Source organism: Henckelia pumila, chromosome 2, assembly GCF_033568475.1.
Source record: "Henckelia pumila isolate YLH828 chromosome 2, ASM3356847v2, whole genome shotgun sequence".
In the NCBI taxonomy this organism is placed as follows: Eukaryota; Viridiplantae; Streptophyta; class Magnoliopsida; order Lamiales; family Gesneriaceae; genus Henckelia; species Henckelia pumila.
In genome coordinates this window covers 91642360-91656685 of record NC_133121.1, presented here as the reverse complement: position 1 = coordinate 91656685, position 14326 = coordinate 91642360, and positions in this window count along the sequence as shown.

The window sequence follows — 14326 nt, the reverse complement described above, 5'->3', positions numbered from 1 at the left end:
TTGGAAGTACTTATTAGCTTAGTTAAGGCTTATAGAACTTATGTAGTGAAACGGTGAACTTCTGAATATAGGCTTGGAACCTAGAATCCTACTATACTTGAACTAGCTTAGAGGTACGTGCACACTGACTGAGATTGCCAGCGAGTATACATGTTTATATGTTGCATTTATTTGGCATTATTATATGGCATGATATATGATTTACCATTTTTCATATTCATATGTCATGTGCATATACACGTTGAGCCTATACCTTGTTATACTTGATTATAGAGTCGCTCAGCTCTATACTCGATAGTCTGTCACTGAGAGTACCGCGACGGCAGTGACATGTATGTCTGACTACTCTGGTGTACTAGACGAGTTGCTTGCGCATCTATATATATATATATACAGTAATGATCACCTGGGTGCAGGATTTTTCGTGTGCGACCATGGGGTTTTAGTGTTTTTTTTACACTAAAACACGGTATCGGGTTTTAGTGGTCGCACACGAAAAATCCTGCACACTGGGGTGCAGGTGATCAAAATTATATATATATATATATATATATATATATATAGAGTAATTTTTAGCTGCCCAACCATTCCTGCCCAACTCGTCCCCGACCACTAAAACCCACTACCGGGTTTTAGTTTTTTTTTTTAAAAAAAATTCGTATCACTAAAACCCGCTACCGGGTTTTAGTTGTCGGGGACGAGTTGGGCATCATTGGTTGGGCAGCTGAAAATTTCTATATATATATATATGATATATTATTGAAAAGTGATGCTAAAATTTTTATATTCGAATGTTTATGAAGTGTAGATGGTGGTTTATGAAAATTACTGATATAGATAATCTGGAAATAAAAGCCCAAGTTCTTGTAAAACCCCCCAAGTTGACAGCAAGTTTTTTTGGAATTAGTAGTTATCGAAGCAGAAATAAGCAAGCTCGTGCATTTAGTTGATGTGAGCTGATTTATTCAAGCTTTTCTGTGCATAATTGTTTCTTTACAGGCCAGAATTGTGTACTCAGAGTGTCAAATGGCTGAATTTCCAAAGTCCAGCAAGGAATCGTCCAAGAACGAAGCACACAAGAGATCATCTTCAGATACAAGGGATGAGAATGCATCCAAACAACAAAAAAGGGAGGAATACCCTTACCAAATGCTTCCAGGGTTGAAGTTAGCGGCTTCCAAAACTTCTGCATTTCGAGACTTTAAATTCATCCGTCAGGATTTTTTCAACCACCGTGAAGTAGCATCTAATCAAGAGCAAGAATTCGTGAATAACCAAATCCGGGTTTTAATCGGACTTCAGAATCAAGAATTGGATTTTCATTTCTCTGAGCCAGTTCGGATGGTCCGAAGAGAACTTCGGACGGCCCGAACTCAGCACACCGGGGGCTCCGAAGGTGAGCTTGTTGACTTCGGAGTTAAGGCAAGTTCGGACGATCCGAACTAAGGATCGGACGGCCCGAACTCCCTCATGCCATGCAAGCAGGATTACTCAGCCATGGTTTTTGAAAAGTGTCAAATTTAGGACACTTCGGACGACCCGAAGTGGTGATCGGATGGTCCGAACTTGATGTGTCTCGCATGTAGGCAGTGAGTTGGATCGGACGATCCGAACCCCAGTTCGGAGGGCCCGAACTCGACCAGAAATTTTCCTATAAATAGGACTCATTCGATTTCAATTTGAATTAAAAATTTTCGAGTTTCCTTCTCCAGTTATATAGTGTGAGTTATACACTTGAGGGCCCTATCGGTTATAATCGAGGTTCTGGAATAACCAAGGTGTGGTTATAGTCATCCGGGACCAGCAACTCCAAAGGGATATCTACGGACGAAGGTATGGTCCGGGAATCTATTTAAGTTTTGGGAGTACTTATTAGCTTAGTTAAGGCTTATAGAACTTATGTAGTGAAACGGTGAACTTCTGAATATAGGCTTGGAACCTAGGATCCTACTATACTTGAACTAGCTTAGAGGTACGTACACATTGACTGAGATTGCCAACGAGTATACATGTTTATATGTTGCATTTATTTGGCATTATTATATGGCATGATATATGATTTACCGTTTTTCATATTCATATGTCATGTGCATATACACGTTAAGCCTATACCTTGTTATACTTGATTATAGAGCCGCTCAGCTCTATACTTGATAGTCTGTCACTGAGAGTACCGCGACGGCGGGGACATGTATTTCTGACTACTCTGGTGTACTAGACGAGTGTGGTTGCACCCAGAGGTTGATCCGTGCGGTGGCAGCACTCATGTGGCGCGGGTACTGAGCATGACTTTTCAGATGACCTTTTACTAGTCATCATGTTGCATGCATTATGTAGTGACCCAACCCGGATCCACTAACTAATCAGAGTTATAGAAAAAGCGCACGCAATAAAAGCCTAAAGCGTAAAGAGCGGATAATTAAAATACAACAAATCCAATCGGCAGAATACAACCGACATTATCACAATTGCATAAATACTGTTATACAACCAAATCGAAGGTTCAGGGTAAATAAATCTCTACCCTCTACAACCTTGCACTCCCCAAGCTCAATCCTGCTGAGAGCCGCCTGGACCGTCCAGCTTCAAACCTGCCTCGCCACAAGGTACACAATACCCAAACACAGGGGCGTGAGCTAGAACGCTCAATACGAAGCAATGATATAAATAAAAATATGCGCACACAAATGATTTAAAACTCAAGTGAAAACACTTGCTCATGGCGCCGGGAGTATACAGTACCGGCTAGAGAGCTACTCCGCGAGGTACTCGTATATTCCATATCAGGGCTGAGCCAATCCCATCCTGACCCGAATCCAAAACAGGATACAAGTCCCATATGGAAACTGTCATACCTGACTCGAGTCCAAAATGAGATCATCGTTCCCTATGGAGACTGTCAATGACTCACATCTCTCCGGATGCAGTCATACGTAAAATCATGTATGTGCTAAGGCGGTAAAACATGCTAAAACATGATAAAACATATAGCACATACTCATGCAACATATAAGCAAATATATCATGCCGGCTATCTCGGTCAGTACTTACGTACCTCTAACACTGCTGGTCAAACCTAGCTCCACTGGTCTAGACTCCAAGCCTACTAGTCCAGTCTACTAGCTACTACAATGCAAATATCCATGCATCAACAATTAAGCTCTAAAAGCCTTAACTAAGCTATTGCATACTCCTAAATATTTTTAGGATGCCAAAGCTATACCTGCATCCGTCGTTAGCCCTTTGCTGACGATAGCCTCAAAACTAGGCCGTAGCTTCGCAACGACGTCTAGATCACTAAGCCACTTCCGGATTCCCCGTAGGACACCTAGATCCCCCTAGATCTGAGTTAGAAGGCTTAGGAATTGAGAAAGAAGATAGGAGATGAGCGAGTCACAAATGAACCTCGGCTCCTCTATTTATAGACAACGTTCGGGCCGTCCGAACTCGGCTTCGGGCCCTCCGAACTGGTTCGGATCCTCCGATCATGACTTCGGATCGTCCGAACACGATCGGACCGTCCGATCCTTACTTCGGGTCTTCCGAAGTCACATCAGTGATGTCATCCATGACGTCACCTTTCTGACGTAGTTGATGACGTAAGCCCTAACCCTGTTCGGATCCTCCGATCCCACCGACGGAGCCTCCGATCCTCTTCGGATCCTCCGAACTCCAGTTCGGAGCGTCCGAACCTCCCGAGCCATGCCCACCATGTTCGAGTATCCTGGATCTGTTTCTGAAGTCCGTTATCCCATCAGGAACTTACATAATCATGTTTTACTTAATCTAACCATGATCACGTGATTAATTACTCATTAATCACTAATTAGAAATGCGGGTTACTACATTCTCCCCCACTTAAGAAATTTCGTCCTCGAAATTTAAGTCTTAGAGGAAAACATAAATAGCCAACCAAATGTTCTTTATTACAACTGAACAAATACAAATTTGATACAAAGAAGTACAAAATCTCAAAATAACTCGGGGTGCTCGGCTAACATCCGATTCTCCAACTCCCAAGTAGCTTCCTCTGTACCTCTGCGCTGCCATTGAACCATAACCAATGGTATTCGCTTGTTACGAAGTACTTTGTCCTTCCTGTCAAGAATCCGCAGGGGTTTCTCCACATACGATAGATCCCGATCTACCTTTACCTCGGTCGGGTGCAAAATATGCGACTCATCCGCCACATACTGCCTCAACAAGGACACATGGAACACATCGTGGATCTCCGAAAGATCGGGTGGCAAGGCCAGACGATAAGCAACATCCCCAAACTTCTCGAGAATCTCAAAAGGACCAATGAATCTAGGTGTTAGTTTACCCTTGCGACCAAACCTCATCACCTTCCGGAAAGGTGACACACGCAAGAAAACATACTCTCCTACCTCAAAATGAAGTGGCCTGCGGTGAGTGTTCGCGTAGCTAGCCTGTCGATCCTGGGCTGCCTTAATCCTGCGTCGGATCAACTCTACTGCATCAATCATCTGCTGAATCATCTAAGGACCCTCAACCTGACGCTCGCCAACCTCGTCCCAAAATAAAGGTGTACGACAACGGCGTCCATAAAGAGCCTCAAATGGTGCCATGCCAATGCTGCGATGGTAACTATTGTTGTAGGCGAACTCCACCAATGGTAAATGATCATGCCACGCTGGACCAAAATCCATCACCGCCGCGCGAAGCATATCCTCTAGAGTGCGAATAGTACGCTCCGACTGTCCGTCCGTCTCTGGATGATAAGCCGTACTCAAGCTCAAAGTAGCCAAGGGCTCGCTAGAAACTACCCCAAAATCTCGAGGTGAATCTCGGATCTCTATCGCTGACAATGCTCAATGGAATCCCATGCAATCGAACAATATCCCGCACATACAATTGCAACATCCTATCAAAGGTGTAATCGCGGTTATAGGGAAGAAAATGCGCTGACTTCGACAACCGATCCACGACAACCCAAATAGCATCACAATTCTTGGAAGACATAGGCAAGTGGGTGACAAAGTCCATCATCACATGCTCCCACTTCCATTCAGGAATCTCTAAGCTGTGAAGTAACCCTCCGGGTCGTCTAAACTCTGCCTTGACCTGCTGACACACAAGGCATCGGGATACGAACTGATAAACGTTGCGCTTCATCCATTTCCACCAAAATCGAGTGCGAAGATCCTTATACATCTTCATGCTGCCTGGATGTACAGAGAATCGACTACGGTGATCTTGCGATAAGATCTCATCCCTCAAAGTAGAATCCTCGGGTACCACAACTCGACCAGAAAGACACAACAGACCGTCTCCTTGCAGATGAAAACCAGAAGTGTTATCACCCTAAGCCAGCCGGGCCAACTTCTGAGTCTTCAAATCAGAATTCTGAGCTCCCCGGATTCGTCTGTATAGCGCTGGCTCTGCAAGCACAGAAGAGACACGAATCCCTTGTTGTTCTTTCTTATGACGGAACGTAAATCCCAAAGAACAACACTCCTCCACTGCCTTCGAAACCGAACTGGTACGAATGGAACTCATATAAACTTTGCGACTAAGCGCATCAACAACAGGATTTGAAGAACCTGGATGGTACTTGATCTCACAATCGTAATCCTTCAACAGATCCATCCAACGACGCTGCTGCATGTTCAACTCAGCCTGTGTGAACAGATACTTCAAACTCTTATGATCGGTGAAGATCTCGAATCGTTCTCCGTACAAATAATGACGCCATATCTTAAGAGCAAAGACAATGGCTGCAAGATCTAAATCATGTACGGGATAGTTCTCCTCGTGAGTCTTCAACTGTCTGGAAGCATAAGCGATCACGTGGCCATTCTGAGTCAACACACACCCCAAACCCTGGAGAGAAGCATCAGTGAAGACTAAAAAACCACCTGATCCAGACGGTAAAGCAAGAATTGGAGCTGTCGTCAGACGACATCTCAACTCACGAAAACTGTCTTCACAAGCATCAGACCAGACGAAAGAAACGTCTTTCTTCGTCAACTGAGTCAAAGGCTTAGCTATCTGAGAGAAATTCTCCACAAAACGACGATAGTATCCTGCTAAACCAAGGAAACTACGAATCTCAGAAACTGTAGTCGGATGTGACCAATTCAAAATCGCCTCTGTCTTGCTAGGATCAACAGATATGCCATCCTGAGAAATGACATGACCAAGGAACACAACTCGATCAATCCAGAAGTCACACTTACTCAGCTTTGCGTACAACTGTCTCTCCCTCAAGATCTGAAGTACAGTATAGAGATGGTAGGCATGCTCATCCATGCTGCGAGAATACACCAAAATGTCATCGATGAACACCACCACAAACTTATCCAGAAATTCGCGGAAAACTCTGTTCATCAGATCCATAAAAATAGCTGGAGCATTCGTCAACCCAAATGGCATTACTAGAAACTCATAGTGTCCATACCGCGTACGAAATGCTGTCTTAGGAACATCCTCCTGTCGAACTCGCAATTGATGATACCCAGACCGAAGATCAATCTTCGAATAGACAGAAGTACCCTGCAACTGATCAAAGAGATCATCTATCCGCAGAAGAGGATACTTATTCTTCACTGTCACTTGATTCAACTGACGGCAGTCAATACACAACCGCATTGAATCATCCTTCTTCTTGACAAACAGTACTGGGGCTCCCCATGGCAAAACACTAGGTCTAATATAACCCTTATCAAGAATATCTTGCAATTTCTTCTGCAGCTCTTTCATTTCTGACGGTGCCAATCGGTAAGGAGTTCTGGAAATTGGTGCAGTCCCTGGCACTAACTCAATGCCAAACTCAATCTCCCTTACTGGTGGCAAACCTGGAATATCTTCCGGAAATGCATCTGGAAAGTCTCGAACCACTGGTATCTCTTGGATATCTGGCTCTCCTAAGGATGCGTCAATGGCGTAGATAAGGTAGCCTTCCCCGCCAGACTCTAAAGCACGTCGGGCCTTCAGAGCTGAAACCACTGGCATCGGGGGTCGCGCTCCCTCACCATAGAAATACCATGACACATCATCCTCTGGACGAAACTGGACGAACCTCTGATAGTAATCCACTATCGCTCGGTAGGTAGTCAATAGATCTATCCCAATGATGCAATCGAAATCCTCCATCGCTAGAATCATTAGGTTAGCACTAAGCTGATGTCCCTCAAAATCCAAAACACAACCCACAACCCACAACTAGACGCTTGGCTAAAACCTCGCTCCCCATAGGAGTAGAAACCACTAGCAACACGTCTAAAGGAATAAATGGCAATCTATACTTCTTAGCGAAACGTGCTGAGACAAAAGAATGCGATGCACCGGTATCAATTAAAACATATGCAGGAAAACCACGTAAACTACAGATACCTACAATCATCCGATCGCTGTCAGCCTCTGCCTGCTCCTGGTTAAGCGCAAAGACTTGACCTTGGGTACGTGGCCTCAAAGAAGAATGACCCCGAGAAGGAGTCTGAGTAGGCTGTCTCTGAGACTGCTGCGGATGCTGGCGCTGCTGCGAAAACTGCTGCTGGAAAGGTGGCTGCTGGTACTGAGGTGGCTGAACAGATGCCTGAGAACCTCCAGAACCACTCGCTGCCCCAATCAGCATAGGACAATCTCTCTTCATGTGACCCTCCTGGCCACACTGGAAACATGCAGTGGTCGATCGACCACACTGTCCTGGCAGATGCATGCATCGGCACTGAGCACACCGGTTCGGTCTCTGTCCACCAAAACGATGCACTCCACCAGATCCAGCGGAAGAAGAAGAAGTACCTCCTGGCTTCTTGAAGGACTGTCCTCTCGGACCCAAAGTACTAGAGCTCGCTGGCCTGGAAGAAGAGTAAAGTCCCCTGTTCCTCCGAATACTGTCCTCGGCCTGGCGACAACGGTCCACCAAATTCTCGTAAGTCCCATCGCCACCCACAGCAACCATACAATGAATGTCAGGGTTCAACCCCTGAAGGAAATGATCAAACTTCGCCATAGAACTATCAGCAACATGAGGACAAAAAGGTAGCAGATCAAAGAACTTCTGCTGGTACTCCTCGATCGTCATCGTCCCCTGTCGCAAACTCTACAACTAACTGGCTTTCGCCTGACGAAGTGCTGGAGGGAAATAAAATCTCTGATAGGCAGTACGGAACTCAACCCAAGTAGTTGCACCTCTAGCTGCTATGAACGGTGCGGAAGTAGATCTCCACCACTTCCTCGCTCTGCCCTCAATCATAAAGGCAAGAATCTCCATCCTATCCTCAGCCGTGCAACGAAACTCCTGGAAGCACTGCTCCATCCTCTCCATCCAATCCTCCGCCTCTTCAGCTGTCTCACCACCCGTCAAAGGCTTCGGGCTAACTTCCTTAAATCTATGCATGCTCACTCGCCTGCGCTCCTCGGGCTGTCCCCGACGTCTACGATCATCTGGATCGCCCCAACGACCGCCGTCTATGCTACCGTGACTCTCGTCGTAATCTGCCATCTGTTACATAAGAACAGATAATTACTTAATCCGCTTTATGATATTCCCAGTGCAATGCGTCTCTCTGATACCAAAAATGTAGTGACCCAACCCGGATCCACTAACTAATCAGAGTTATAGAAAAAGCGCACGCAATAAAAGCCTAAAGCGTAAAGAGCGGATAATTAAAATAAAACAAATCCAATCGGCAGAATACAACCGACGTTATCACAATTGTATAAATACTGTTATACAACCAAATCGAAGGTTTAGGGTAAATAAATATCTACCCTCTACAACCTCGCACTCCCCAAGCTCAATCCTGCTGAGAGCCGCCTGGACCGTCCAGCCTCAAACCTGCCCCGCCACAAGGTACACAATACCCAAATACAGGGGCGTGAGCTAGAACGCTCAATACGAAGCAATGATATAAATACAAATATGCGCATACAGATGATTTAAAACTCAAGTGAAAACACTTTCTCATGGCGCCGGGAGTATACAGTACCGGCTAGAGAGCTACTCCGCGGGGTACTCGTATATTCCATATCAGGGCTGAGCCAACCCCATCCTGGCCTAAATCCAAAACAGGATACAAGTCCCATATGGAAACTGTCATACCTGAATCGAGTCCAAAATGAGATCATCGTTCCCTATGGAGACTGTCAATGACTCACATCTCTCCGGATGCAGTCATACGTAAAATCATGTATGTGCTAAGGCGGTAAAACATGCTAAAACATGATAAAACATATATCACATACTCATGCAACATATAAGCAAATATATCATGTCGGCTATCTCGGTCAGTACTTACGTACCTCTAATACTGCTGGTCAAACCTAGCTCCACTGGTCTATACTCCAAGCCTACTAGTCCAGTCTACTAGCTACTACAATGCAAATATTCATGCATCAACAATTAAGCTCTAAAAGCCTTAACTAAGCTATTTCACACTCCTAAATATTTTTAGAATGCCAAAGCTATACCTGCGTCCGTCGTTAGCCCTTTGCTGACGATAGCCTCAAAACTAGGCCGTAGCTCCGCGACGACATCTAGATCACTAAGCCACTTCCGGATTCCCCGTAGGACGCCTAGATCCCCCTAGATCTGAGTTAGAAGGCTTAGGAATTGAGAGAAAAGAGAGGAGATGAGCGAGTCACAAATGAACCTCGGCTCCTCTATTTATAGACAACGTTCGGGCCGTTCGAACTCGGCTTCGGGCCCTCCGAACTGGTTCGGATCCTCCGATCATGACTTCGGATCGTCCGAACACGATCGGACCATCCGATCCTTACAATACAACCAAATCGAATAGTTGTATCAATCCAATAACAACAGAATAAAACCTAGGCGAAGCTCCAGCTGGCCAACCACTGCCTAGCCCCTCTTGGATCCACCCGCCTCGTCCAATCTCAAACCTGCCCCATGGAATAGGGTGTCCAGAAACACAGAGTACGAGACGTGAGCATAAAACGCTCAGTATGAGAGTATGAGTATACATGCATGCAAAGTGAACTCCCTATAACTCGAGGTCAAGGATCAGATACAAAGACAGACCGGGCCCTGGTATGTAGCACGCTGTGCCGTCGCTTCAGGAGGTGGCTCCCATACCATAATACCAGTGGATTTACCGGACCCAAAGCCATGGAAGTCCATCCACTAACAGGATAGGGTACAACCCTACTAATAGACATCTTGTGAGACCTCGATTCTAAACCACTAATCTCGGATTAAACAACAAGTAAGCGAACAAGAATCCAAGAGTAAAACAATTCAAAGTTTTTTTTTTTTTTTAAACGCCGCGCGCCCGCGCGAGGAACCAAGCTCGCGCGTGCGCGGGTTTCAACAACCGAGACCAACCAAAGGCTCGCGCCCGTGCGAGGTACCAAGCTCGCGCGCGCGCGGGCAAACAATTCAGAGGCCCAACGGAGGCCTCGCGCGCGCGCGAGGAACGCCTCGCCCGCGCGCGGAAGGCCTGGGCAGAAAATGCTCAGGCTGCAGAAAATAAAGAAAGGATTCCGCGCTTGGTCCGACATGCCTTCAAATACATATGCAATAACAGGGTGTAGGGAAACATTCCATAACAAGTCATGCTTTCAGAAGGCCTAAAAACAACCAGAAGTCTAAAACGATACAACAACAACATACTTCGATTTTAGATTACAATCCGAATACAAACTAATTCGAATAACAAAACATATCAAGTTCGAGTTCTAACATGCTTCAATCTTAAACTAGATAAACATGCTAATTCGACTTCTAAACCGAGTCTTACTTCTACTACTTGCCCTCGAAGCTAACCATGCCTCTTCTGACTTGTTCCTACCCCACCTGTTGCCAAGTACACATACAAAACAAAGCAACAGCCGGATAACCGGTGAGAATGATAATCCCAGTAAAAGCAACATATCAAGTAATGAATATACAACATGCTATCAAACCACATATTCAAGTCGAAGTTAATGATATGCATGTCTTTAAAACCAGGATATCGAATCTGATAAACACGGGAGTATTGCTCTGCTTTTGGGATCCTGAGGATGAGATCACGTAACGACTCACCGACTCTCCCAATCGAGGTGGTGCCACGTATCCCACTCCTCTAGACTTTGAGCAACCATAATGAGTATGCTAGCACTAGGTGAAATACTACAACCTAGGCCACTCAATCATGGTTCCCAAACGTCTAACAAAAAGGGCGGTTCTGCCCGCTGAAATCAAAGTAGGCTCAAGATGAATGCATAACAGGAACATAAACATAAGCCACATAACAAAAACTCAATCAATCAACAATTACAAGTTCCACGTGCTAGAACAAGTATCAATGCAATATGTGATTTAAAAAGGGGAAACTCGAGAACCAACAGTCCCGAGTATGCTATCCCGCTACGATGACTGCTTTTACCTTTCAATGCAGTAGTTCCAACTCTGGATAAGCTACAACAAAAGGTTTAATCAACAACTAAACAATCCAACAACAAAGGCAACGGTTCAAGGTAATCTCTTTACCGTTCTTCGTCCAATTCTCGACGACCAAATGCTGCTAACACAGGGCTTGACAACTCCAAACGAATCTGTTCAGATACAATCAAAATCAATTACCATGATCGACTTACAAGCCAAGTTCAACAACTTCAAAAACGGTTCAAATCTCCAAAACTCAAACCGACGGCATAACGGCTATAACTGAACAAACCGACAACGCAGACAGCAGTTCAATAGAGATATAACCTCATAAAAATTCTAAGACAACCAAAACAAAGCAAACCCATCAATCTCAAAATCCACATTTTCGAAAATGGCTTCCAAAAATCATAATAAATCCGAACGTCGCTCTAATTCAAAACCGACAGATAATAAACGATCAGAACTCTGTAGAGAAAAACATACTCGAATCTCGAACGATTCTAACAACATCCATAAACTAGAATGTATCCGATCGTAGAAGAACTTACAATATAACAGAGCTCTCACTGCAGTGATCGATAATCTGCCTTCAGAAATAAATTCCAACGGCCGGATCGAGCTCGGGATGAAATCTGGAAGCTTGAAGAATCGATTTCTTCAACAATGGAGGAGGGAGGCGTGAAGAGGAAGATGATGGAGAAGAGAGTGGGTCCAAAATCCTTATAAATATCTATAAAAACCGATAATTGCGTTTTAGTCCCTGAAAAATCCAATTTTTGCAAAAAGGACCCTGATCAAAATCAAACCGGCTCGAGAACTCTGTAATCTCTGATTAACTCAAATAAATTCAATTAAGATAAAAACGGGGCGTTACAATTCTCCCCCACTAAGAAGAGATTTCGTCCTCGAATCCACAAGAACCATAACTCATAAGATAGAATAAAGAACTAAAGACAGTAAGAAGAACTCACGTCATCCGAATAACTCCGGAAATCGCTGTCTCATGTCAGATTCTGTCTCCCAAGTCACTTCCTCGACGCCGTGACGGCTCCACTGCACTTTCACCAATGTAATCAACTTGGTTCTGAGTTGCTTTTCTTTCCGATCAAGGATCTGAATCGGTCGCTCAAAATAGCTCAGGGTCTCGTCTAACTCGGCTTCGTCAGGCTGAAGGATATGAGAAATATCTGGTTGATACTTTCGCAGCATAGAGACGTGAAAAACGTCGTGAATACCAGATAAAGACGGAGGAAGTGCAAGTCTGTAGGCAAGATCGCCTATTTTCTCGAGAATTTCGTACGGACCGATGAATCTCGGAGATAACTTTCCTCTCTTACCGAATCTGACGGTGCCTCTGAACGGAGAAATCTTAAGGAATACAAGGTCTCCCTGCTCAAAACTCAGAGGTCGACGTCTGACATTCGCATACTTCACCTGTCTATCTTGAGCTGACTTCATTCTGGTCTGAATGATCTTAACCTGCTCTGCCATATCTCTAAGCATCTCCGGTCCCAAATCTAGTGACTCGGACAATTCATCCCAAAACAACGGAGATCGGCACTTTCTACCATACAAAGCCTCAAAAGGCGCCATACCGATACTCGCTTGGAAGCTGTTGTTGTAAGAAAACTCGACAAGAGGCAAAGAATTCTGCCAACTAGTGCCAAAGTCTAGCACTACCGCTCGCAGCATATCCTCCAACGTCTGGATAGTCCGCTCTGACTGTCCATCTGTCTGAGGATGATAAGCTGTACTCAGATGCAATCGAGTACCAAGTGCCCCCTGAAGACTGTGCCAGAAGTGAGAAGTGAATCTAGGATCTCTGTCTGAAACGATCGACTTCGGCACACCATACAATCTCACAACATTGCTAACATACAACTCAGCCATCTGATCATGACGATACGTCATCCTGTACGGAATAAAACACGCAGACTTCGTCAATCGGTCGATCACTACCCAAATGGCATCGCATCCTCGAACGGATCGTGGTAGCTTCGTGATGAAATCCATAGAAATGTGATCCCATTTCCATTCAGGAACAGATAGGCTGTGCAAAAGACCACCTGGTCGCTTCCGCTCTGATTTCACTTGCTGACAATTCAAACACCGAGATACAAATCTCGCAACATCGTCCTTCATTCTCTTCCACCAGAACTGACTCTTCAGATCGTTGTACATCTTACGACCTCCAGGATGAACGCTAAACCGACTACAATGAGCCTCTCGGAGAATACGCTGTCTCAACTCCGAAATATCAGGCACAACAATACGATTATTCACGAACAAAACATCATCTCTAACCTGGAATTCAGACTGATGGCCCGATCTGACTTTCTCTACTGAAATCTGGATGCTCGGCTCAGACTTCTGTGCTTCTCTGATTGCAACAAACATCTCTGGCTCGGCTTGAATAGCAAACACTCTGATAGTCTCCCTATCTGTTTCAAACTCTAAACCAGAAGTGCAACAATCATCGATCAACTGGGAAACACCCATAGTAGAAAGGGATAAAGAACAAAGCTTTCGGCTCAAGGCATCTGCAACTGCATTAGACTTCCCCGGATAGTACTTGATTTCACAGTCGAAATCCTTCAATAGATCTAACCATCTCCTCTGTCTCATATTCAGCTCTGCTTGAGAAAACAAGTACTTAAGACTCTTATGGTCAGAAAAGATCTCGAAAGACTCACCATAAAGATAGTGACGCCAGATCTTCAGAGCAAAAACGATCGCAGCTAGTTCAAGATCATGGACCGGATACGAGTCTCATGCGGTTTCAGCTGCCTTGATGCATACGCCACCACATGCTTATGCTGCATAAGAACACAACCCAAGCCTCGGTTAGAAGCATCACAATAGACTGTGAACCCTCCAGTACCCTTCGGAATAGTAAGAATTGGAGCACTAGTCAGTCTCCTCTTTAGATCAACAAAGCTAGCCTCACAATCTGGAGTCCAGACAAAAGGT